The 10,703-nt window shown below is 32.5% G+C and overlaps 1 pseudogene; it reads right to left on the reverse strand.

Moving 5' to 3' along the window:
• Positions 1-3,448: 3,448 nt before the first annotated feature.
• LOC113717331 (cysteine-rich receptor-like protein kinase 10) lies at positions 3,449-6,887 on the reverse strand (annotated as a pseudogene).
• Between the last annotated feature and the right edge of the window lie 3,816 nt (positions 6,888-10,703).

The raw sequence follows: 10,703 nt of genomic DNA on the forward strand, positions 1-10,703 counted from the left end.
TGTTTTGATCAGTTGCTATTAATGATAATAGTGGTTTGTATGGTGTTATTTTAGATATTTTCTTTCTAGTTTAATACTGCTATTTCAGTTATAAAGCTGTCATCATATTTTGTATATTGAAATTTCATTGGGTGCAACATGAAAATTCTTCATATTGGTAAAAGTGCATAATTGTAAAATTTACTTGTGATATTTGTGTGAAGATATACAGATGAACAAGGTTTTTCTTGTCATTGTATGTTTCTCCATTTCTAGAGAGTATCTATTTTTTGAAATTGATTTTTTAAATAATCTCAACTAATGACTAATGAGAAATTTTTTATGCTTCAATTAAGAAATTTTAATACGTATAATAATAGGAGATGGAGTCCAAGGGTAGGTAAATAGTTTTTAATGAGAAATTTTTAATTATAATTACCAATACCATTAAAATGTAATCAATTGGAATGTTTTATTTCTTTTAATTAGTGACACATTAAAATGTAATAATTCTAATTAAAAGACATGAGGGTAATTTAGGAATAACAAAAACTAAGATAAAAAAGTGCTTACACTTGCACTACCCAATACCAACATTCATACTTTTTATATAGTAATGATAATGATAAAGCTTGATATGATTCAACTTAATACATTTCTAACAAAAAAAACCCAAATTTCCTACCATTTGGCAATTTTTAAGACCATTCTTAATATTGACTTTTAAATGATGACACAAAAAGACAAAAGAACTTTAAGATCACTTGTTACTGCTAATCTAAATTAATGCTCAAGGCATGTATATGAACCTTGAACTGTATTTTCGTCTACATACATAGAAAGACCCAATGTACAAATTACTTTGAAAAGTATCTTTCATGTAGCCTTTATTTTACTCATACAATAGTGGAGAATAAATCATAATAGCATGAATTTTTCCTTCTCTATTATTTTTGTCCTAAAAAATAGAGATTGGACAAAATAGTTGTTGGATTTAAGTTTCCAATGAAGATAAACAGTACTAAAACACACAACACGAATATAGCTGCATATGTGTTTGAAAGTATAGTATTCTTTCTTGCTGTAAATTTTTAGACTAAAGAAAGGTAGCTTCGTCTAAGGAAAATTAATATTTTCCTTAATCAGCTTTCATGACACTTAAAATTAACATATAAAATGGAGATATTAAACAACGTATTGGAAAAAAGTCTGAGGACTAAAGTGATAAAACAAATAGAAAATTCTTTAGTAGGAGCCTTGGCTTATTCTATGTGGGAATTGAGACTAGCAAAGATGCTGTTTTTTATTCAATTGCAGTATTATTATAATTAACGAATATAACGTTTGCCTTCGACTCATTTGTCTCTCGCTTATTTTGTTACATGTAAATAACTTGATGAGAAGGGATCATGTCATGACACCATCAGCTATTCAGAAAGATTGATTTTAGATTTTGTATTGTTATTATGCAGCAGACATGAAAAAGTTTTGAGGTATGAAATGTGTGGAATAAGTCTTAAATTAACTTCATGTACTTTGCCTTTTTTTACTTTTTTTTTGGGATTCTAAATTTTTCCTCAAATTCTAAGCTATTATCTGGAGAAAAAAAAACATTAATTGTCTTTGTTCACAAGTGTTTAGCTCTATACGTAATTGGTTGTGCATACAAAATTAGATTCGTAATGCTCCTTCTACATGAATACTATATGAGTTTGAAGGTTAATTAATTTACGTGCACCAACTTTGAGTTTTGCTAATTCTTAATAGTATGAGGACTTCCTTTTTTTTTTTTTTTTTTTTTTGGAGTTCTTGAATTGGTCGCTTTCCTTTGAAAATGTAACCTTCTTTGGTAGATACTAAATGTTACTTGGTATCAGTAGGGATGAATTTTCAGGTCAATCTTATTATACTTTTCAAGTTTATATTAGAAGAGAGTATCAAGGAAACAATCTCATAAACACAAATTTTCTTTCTCCTAATTTTATTGTAAGTTGATAATGAAGATAGGAATCACAAAACCCATTAAGAAGCTTGACTTAATGGAATGAAAACTTCTTCACATATCGACTGTTTAGAAAATATTGCATTCCAGACAATATAATATTTTCCTCTTTATGAAGTCTTATGCTTATCCAAGTTTTAGTGCAACAAAACACGCACAATGTACGTGCACTTTCCTAGTATATATATATTGCTAGTTCCTATGATTCGAATACACATCAATTCTCGAGCTCCGTTGTTATTTGTTACATTTAAATAGGTTTGAGGTTGAATCATATCATTTTGAAATATGTTCTTTCAATGCAAGGGATGAAGAAAAAAAAGGAAATATTCTGTCTAAAATTAAAAAAATTGCAATTTCCCAAGACTTATTTCTATTGGTTTTATTTTAGGGTAAATTCCACTTTACCCCCTTGTGGTTTAGCATTTTTTCACATAACCCCCCAGTGGTTTCAAAAGTTATACATAACCCCCTTATGGTTTGGATTAAAGTGTCAAAGTAACGGAAATTATTATTCGTAACGGTGTCACCTAAAATGTCAAAATTACCCTTATGTAAAGTTAAAAATTATTTATTAACCAAGGGGGGTTATGTGTATATTTTGAAAATCATAAGGGGGTTATATGGTAAAGTACTAAATCATAAGGGGGTTATATGGTAAAATATAAAAAGCATACGGGTTTAATGTGTCATGTATTTATAAGGGTGATTTTGACATTTTTAGAAGTTCCGTTACGAGTGACTATTTCCGTCACTTTGACACTTTAATCCAAAGCATGAGGGGGTTATGTATAGCTTTTGAAACCATAGGGGGGTTATGTAAAAAAAGGTAAACCACAAGGGGGTAAAATGTAATTTGCCCTTTATTTTATTTATCCCTTATCTTGAAATAATGAATTGAGTCCGTACAGGCATTTTGGATGCTGCTATTGAAATAGCCCTCCTAGCTATATATATATATATATATATATATATATATATATATATAATGCAAGTCACTGTAGCAAAGCATTCCGAATCTAAACGTTATAAACCAAAAGCATAATGAAGTAGTATGTTTTGAGAATAAAAGCCTAATTCTGATGACCACAAGCATGTATTTTTCTTAAATCAGGGTAAGACGGAAAGCTTTGCCCAATCATTTGAAGGTCAATCTATGCCCGCTGTCATCCAATTATTATACTTGTTTGTGCTATTCTTTTCTTTATCATATATCCCATCGTCAAACCATCTATATTTTCTTTTCCAATTGAAATGGTCATTACACTCTGGCGGCTTTGCAGTTGACCATCGTCTCTGGATTCTCCAAAGCAACTGCGGCCGGAGACTACATAGTCTGGATGGCTGGTCATATCAAAACCTCTCCTATCAATGAGCCTAAGCAGACAAAAGCAATCGGCTCTTGCACATGGTCAAAAATTAGCACTCGGCTTAGCATCAATTAGTAATAATCAATAAGGAGACAAATGCAACTATAACGCTGTCTTCCAATCTTTCAATACCATTGTCTAGAGCACTTGATCACTAATTGCAAGTAAATGCTCAAAGCACCGAAAGTGAAGAATGCCACTAACCTATTACACCTCTTGGATACAAAATTCATGACCTTTCGGCTTTCTGTACTAGAATTCAGATAAAAACCTGCAGAGTACAAAACAATAAATTAAAAAATGAACTTACAAAATCTTGACAAATTTTCCCTATGCAACTACTTGACGTGATTCGAGGTGTCTATCATTCTGCTGTTGTTTATCTGGGATGTAACTCAGTGATTGAAACTTCGTTGATAGACGGGTTTGGTGCTGACTTGGTGCTGGTAGATGAATCAGATACTGGTAAATCGTTAGGTGAGCTTTGTGTTCTACTACTACCAAAAAATGCAGGCGGATTAGGTGCAGGCAACGTTATAGAGATACTGTTGAGCATGAGAACTACTGAAGCCATGATTGGCCTTTGTTCAATTTCGTCTTGAACGCATAGCAAGCCAACATGGATGCTTTGAATAACTTCATTTCTTGAATATGCATCTCCGATTGTTGAATCTACCAATGCTAATGGTGTTCCATCCCTCCATTGTCTCCAAGCCTGCAACGTATATTCCAAGTGATGATAGTGGAATAAATTGTCTCATTCAAATGTATACAAGAGCTCTCCAATGAGAATTCCAAGAAAATGAGATGTTTATTTTGCACTTACATAGCTTAGAAGGTCATCTCCTCCATGAGCTTGGTTGAACTGACTGTTCTTCTTGCCACTTAGAATTTCTAAAATTAGAACACCGAAACTGAACACGTCTGATTTTACAGAGAACAAGCCGTGCAATGCGTATTCAGGAGCCATGTAACCACTACAAATTAGAACCATTTGTAATACACTTCAGGATTCAGCAATTTGAAAATTTAAAAACTGCTGATGACAAAATGTAGAGAACATAATTAAATATTAGAGTTTTAAAGATAGTGGGATGATTGTATTATTACAATCATATAACCATGTAGATAACAGGATGAGGGTGCAGAACTTACTATGTCCCTGCGATTTTACTTGTATTTTCTTCAGATTGATCAACTCCAAAGAGCCTTGCCATGCCAAAATCAGCGATCTTTGGATTCATATTTCTGTCTAGTAATACGTTACTGGCTTTAACATCACGATGTATAATCCTAAGTCGAGAATCTTCATGAAGATAAAGAACTCCTCTTGCTATTCCTCCTATGATCTTGCATCGTCTTGACCAGTCCAACAATGGTTGCTTTTCTGGGTCTATACAATCATCAAACATGGCAAGTCTTGTTAGTTTCTTTAACTACAAAAGTTAATTTCCAAAAAGACTCGACAATCAATTCCAAAATAAATCAAGGGTATTTGACTGGAACCTAACCAAAGAGAAAGTAGTCAAGACTTTTGTTGGTCACAAATTCATAGATGAGTATTCTTTCTTCTCCTTCCAAGCAGAAACCAAGTAGTCGGACGAGGTTTCTGTGTTGAAGCCTAGCAACCAGGGCAATTTCGTTTTTAAATTCTTCTGTACCTTGAGCTGAGCTTCTTGATAGCCTTTTCACAGCTATTTCTTGTCCATTATGAAGTGTACCCTGATTGCAAATTAACAAAGTATAAGCAAAATTTTGATTTACAATGATCAATATTCATAAATTTTCAGCATACTTGAAAATGGCTTAAATCTGATGTACCTTGTATACAGGACCAAATCCACCTCCACCAATTCTGTTTCCAATGGCGAAGTTGTTTGTGGCGGCTTGAATATCACAGAGGTTATATTGTAACGATTCTGCGGTTGAGATTGCACTTGCACCTGCAGCAAAAAATGGTACAAGCTTAGCGAAAATTAAATGAGTCGACCCTTTAAGAATGATAAATGTGTTTACTGCAACTGCACTTCTTAGTCCTTATAATTTACCGGTTGTTTCGATAATGGCACCATGTGTCTTCTTGGATCTCCTTGCTATGCAGAAGCCCACGACCAATAGCACAATGGCAACGGAGATTGGGACAACAATTGCAACAATTGTATGTGTTGAGATTCTGCCCCCCTCTGGATAAATTGATAAAAAGTTCTTTAGCTTAAAAATCTGCTTTTAAAGTAAAGTAGGCAAGGATTTGACAAGTGAAATGTTCAGATCCATTTATTCTTTTAAAATCTTTAACAAATAAGACAGTTTAAGTTCCCATACTGAATTCTGTCAAAATACCTGACCAATGGAGATTTTTGTGGTTTTCATAGTTATATCTAGAGAAAAAGATTCAGGATTTCTACTTCCACTGCCTCATTAAGCGAGCAATTCGCTGCAAAAAAGTAATGAAATCTATACAATCCACATGAGAACTTGATGAGTGTAGTTGTTGACTACCAGGTGTGGCTCAATAGCTACAAGTGTGAAAGACTTGAATTACTAACTAATCCTAAAATAAATTTGCAATTAAGAGTTCAGATAAATTCATATCATTTTAGTAAGAACTGGAACTTACCTTCACTACTAGTAGAATTGGAAGGAGGAGGTGGAAAAGGAGGAGGAGAAGGAGGACTCCATGCAGGCTCGGGTGCTCGGATTACAGAATTGTAAAACTTGTAGAGTTCATACCTAATATTGCAGCTTAAAGACGTAATTCTACAGCCCAGACTATTATTACAGTATGTGGGTATTTGAGTAATGGCGTTTCCAAGGCAATTCTCGCAGTCAAGACTGGAAAGATCTGGAGTACACTGTCCAAGGCCGTATAATCTCTGAAATGCGGCATAATCAGCTTCTTTCACAGCAAATTTCTTCCCTGACCGATCATTTGCAGCCTGACCTGCTATCTCTTTCAGCATATCACTTAAGACCTGGTTGAACTTGTCTGGATCAGTGGCATTCTGTGTATATTCCACGCAGTGAGCATGATCCCCCAATCGGTCCTGGAGAACATGGACTCATTTGAATAACGCAACAAGCACTCGTCATACCATACAAAAGCTGTCGTTTGATTCCAGCATGTCTTTAGAATATCCCCATGGGCGTTTGCTACACATCGTCCACAAGCATCGGGATTCACATCACCTCGACAATCAAATAAGCCATAGACCATGTCCGAGGGGTCATGGCCAGCAGTAAAATTGTAGAAGCCATTCCTGCTTGCCAAAGAAGCATTTGAGGATAGAATGGAAAGGAGGAAATTCAAGTTGTCTGTATACATTCTGCCAACAGTGCTGTTAGGATTATATGCAGAATTTGCGCACCAAGGATCGGCATAAATCAGTCTCGTGTTGAAGCTAATCAAACAAATTAGCGGGAAACACGAAAATAATACACTTCTGTAGATCATTTTGATCAGAATCAAGCAGATGACCAAAAGTAAACAGTTGAAAATTTTTGTATTCAGGCCTGCTTGATCATTGAGATAGAGATGTGAAATGCACTATATATGCAGAAGGTTATACACTTTCATATGCGAAAACAGGAATCAGGAAAATAACAAGAGTCTTTGTCGTTGATATTGACGCGAGTGAAAAAGTGAGGACGACGCCACAATTCCATGCTTTATCTTTTATTGCACGATATTCTGCAGATTAAAACGGGACACTGGGATCCAGGTCAAGTCAACTGCCGTGTCCCTTCAAGGAAGCCAGTACAAGTATTCCTTAATGGATTTTCCAAAATTACCTGCTTGCCAGTACAAGTATTCCTTAGTGGATTTTCCAAAATTACCTAACTCCAAAGAAAATTCTACCTCTAGCATATTCACTAAGCGTTCTTAGCGTTTCTATTCTATAATTAAAAATACGGTGAACCTAAAATACAGGAGTAATATAATCAACAAACTTGCCTAGAACAGTGGGTATTATAACTCAATAATACTACAAATAAATCCACTGTACAAGTTGCAGCTACAAGTGTATAAATTTTCGGATTCAAGTTTAGTTATTTCATTCTTCAATGAGACTCGCATGCAGCACAACTCTAGCACATCGAGCATAAACGAAAGAGTTAAATGCACTCAACCTCCTAAATTTTACTTTTAATTGTGCTTTGTCCCTTTAAATTCATCACATAAGAACTTTGCCCCCCTATTTGATAGTTTAAGAGAAAAATACCCTTATTATTTTATTTTATTTCTTTTACATTTATTCATTCTGTTGTTTTTTTCTTTTCCACTACTTTTTTTTTTTTTACTATTTTCTTCTATTTTTCACTTATCTCACGTCCCTATATTGTTTCACTTTCATATTAGCATTACTAATTTGCATGCTTATTATAATATTGTAATTATATTTTACTTATAATTTCATTCTTGTTTTTTTTATTTTATTTACACTATTATAGGATTCAAAACAAACAGTATAGCATAAAATATTGATATATGCATGTCATAAAAAGTGTATATTGCTAGTAATTTCATGTCATAATAAAAAAGTGTATATTACTAACAATTTGACTATGTAAAAAGAAATTAACAAACTAAAACTTTAAATTACTTAATATTTTAAAGTATATCCTGAGTAACTAATATTTTTATTTACTTTTTTTGTATTGTTGATTAACAACCATATTATTATGATCTAAATTTTTTATTATTTTTATTAAAAATTAATTTATTTTAAACTCTAGACGTATTGATTTAAGTAATAAATGAAATAATTTATGCACATAAATAATACATATTTTGTTATATATAGATATTATGATCATTATTACTTCTAACAACAAAAAGTTATAAATATAGAAATAAATAAAGAATGAGTTTAAAAAGATTAAAATTAAACTTTTAGAGTCTTCCCTGTTGTCAAGTTTAGGATTCAAATCCTACACCTAGTAGTGGGGGTAGGAAGGGTATGGAGAGGGGAAGCATGGTCAACAAATAAAAAATATAAATAATAATAGTAAAGAGAAAAAAGTAGCCAGCCACATAAGAGAAGGAATAAAATCCAAAAAAAAAAAAGAAAATGGACAAAAAAAGAGAAAAAAATAATTAATATAGAAGGGGTGCTTTTGTCCTAAAATATAAAGCAGTAGGGCAATATGCCAATTTATTGAGTTAAAGGGGCAGGGAGGAGGGGTAAAGTGTAACTGAAGGTGAAATTCAAGGAGGGTTTATTGCTTTCAACCCTAAACAAAATTTTTTTTTCATTAACCTAATTTACCCTAATTCATGGGGGTGACTGGAACTGGGCCTATCCAAAATTTTTATTACCCAAAAAAAAGAATATATATTTCACCCTTATTCTTCAACAAGGAATTCAAAAAACTGTAGCAAACTTATGCATCTGGGAAAGAGAAAACTAGGTTGTAGGCTCAAGTTTCAGTCTAAAGAAGCCTAGGTTCTATATCCAAGGTTCAGGAAAATTCAAATCTTCAATAAGTTCTAGGGTGAATTACACTAACTTCTGCTTTAGTTTTTTTTGTCAAAGTTAGGGACCCCCTCTCTTGATTTTAAAATAACAAGACCTCCGTTACCAATAAGTTTCATCCAACCACAATTTATAATTTTTTGAAATTACAACTTTACCCTTTACTTTTCTTGTTCATATTCTTCATATTAAACAAAAGAAAGTTGTTAAAACAAGGATTTTTAATTTTCTCCCACAAGGAAGAAAAAGAAAAAAATAAAGTTTCATTCATGAAATTGGAAGACATTCTCTATTTGTGGTTTTATTGTAGATTTTTTATTCTTACTTATCAAAATGAATAGGTATGCATGTGTATCTGTTCATATAATAAAACGGGTAAAAACAAAATGAACCATGCTTAACAGTACATTCATCAAATCCTTTAGTCCTATGAAATCCAACTGATATATATGTGAACATCAAATAACAAAATTAAGACTGAAAGTTAATACAAAAAAAAGTATTGTGAATTTACTTTTGGAAACATAAGCACTTAATTTTAAAAAATAAAAAATAAAGATGACAAATGGCCAACTTTTATGGTTATACATACAATTAATTAGATTGGTGATATTTTCGTTGGGCTCACAAATCTGTTAATATTATGGTTTTAGCCCTTTGGTCTCTGTGAGGACCGTAAATTGCCCTAATTTTATATTATTTATTTTATTTCCTCGCCTGCATTTCTCTTCATTATACCCCACTATTTCAATTTTTCCAGAGCTTTTATAAGTGAAAAGAGTTTTAAAATCATTTTCCTAGTGTAAGTTAGTTCATGAGAAATTAGGAGTGAATATTGGACGTGGGACCCGCTAGTGCGGAAAATTCGGCCAATTAGGTTAAATTTTGTATACCGGGATTAATTTACTAGGTGATAAGAGGTAATTAGAAGTTACCTATATGGATTAGTATTGGAGAGACAAAAGGATAAGTGTTAAACTTAAAAGGTGCCACGTGTCGCTTTTTTATTCGAGCTTGGACTTTGACCATTATTTCTTACCTTTCCAAATATTTTAATTGTTGAACAAAAATGAAAAATAAAGTTTCATTCATGAAATTGGAAGACATTCTCTATTTGTGGTTTTATTGTAGAATTTTTATTCTTACTTATCAAAATGAATAGGTATGCATGTGTATCTGTTCATATAATAAAACGGGTAAAAACAAAATGAACCATGCTTAACAGTACATTCATCAAATCCTTTAGTCCTATGAAATCCAACTGATATATATGTGAACATCAAATAACAAAATTAAGACTGAAAGTTAATACAAAAAAAAGTATTGTGAATTTACTTTTGGAAACATAAGCACTTAATTTTAAAAAATAAAAAATAAAGATGACAAATGGCCAACTTTTATGGTTATACATACAATTAATTAGATTGGTGATATTTTCGTTGGGCTCACAAATATGTTAATATTATGGTTTTAGCCCTTTGGTCTCTGTGAGGACCGTAAATTGCCCTAATTTTATATTATTTATTTTATTTCCTCGCCTGCATTTCTCTTCATTATACCCCACTATTTCAATTTTTCCAGAGCTTTTATAAGTGAAAAGAGTTTTAAAATCATTTTCCTAGTGTAAGTTAGTTCATGAGAAATTAGGAGTGAATATTGGACGTGGGACCCGCTAGTGCGGAAAATTCGGCCAATTAGGTTAAATTTTGTATACCGGGATTAATTTACTAGGTGATAAGAGGTAATTAGAAGTTACCTATATGGATTAGTATTGGAGAGACAAAAGGATAAGTGTTAAACTTAAAAGGTGCCACGTGTCGCTTTTTCATTCGAGCTTGGACTTTGACCATTATTTCTTACCTTTACTAATAGTCAATT

The sequence above is a fragment of the Coffea arabica genome, chromosome 11c (assembly GCF_036785885.1).
Source record: "Coffea arabica cultivar ET-39 chromosome 11c, Coffea Arabica ET-39 HiFi, whole genome shotgun sequence".
NCBI lineage: Eukaryota > Viridiplantae > Streptophyta > Magnoliopsida > Gentianales > Rubiaceae > Coffea > Coffea arabica.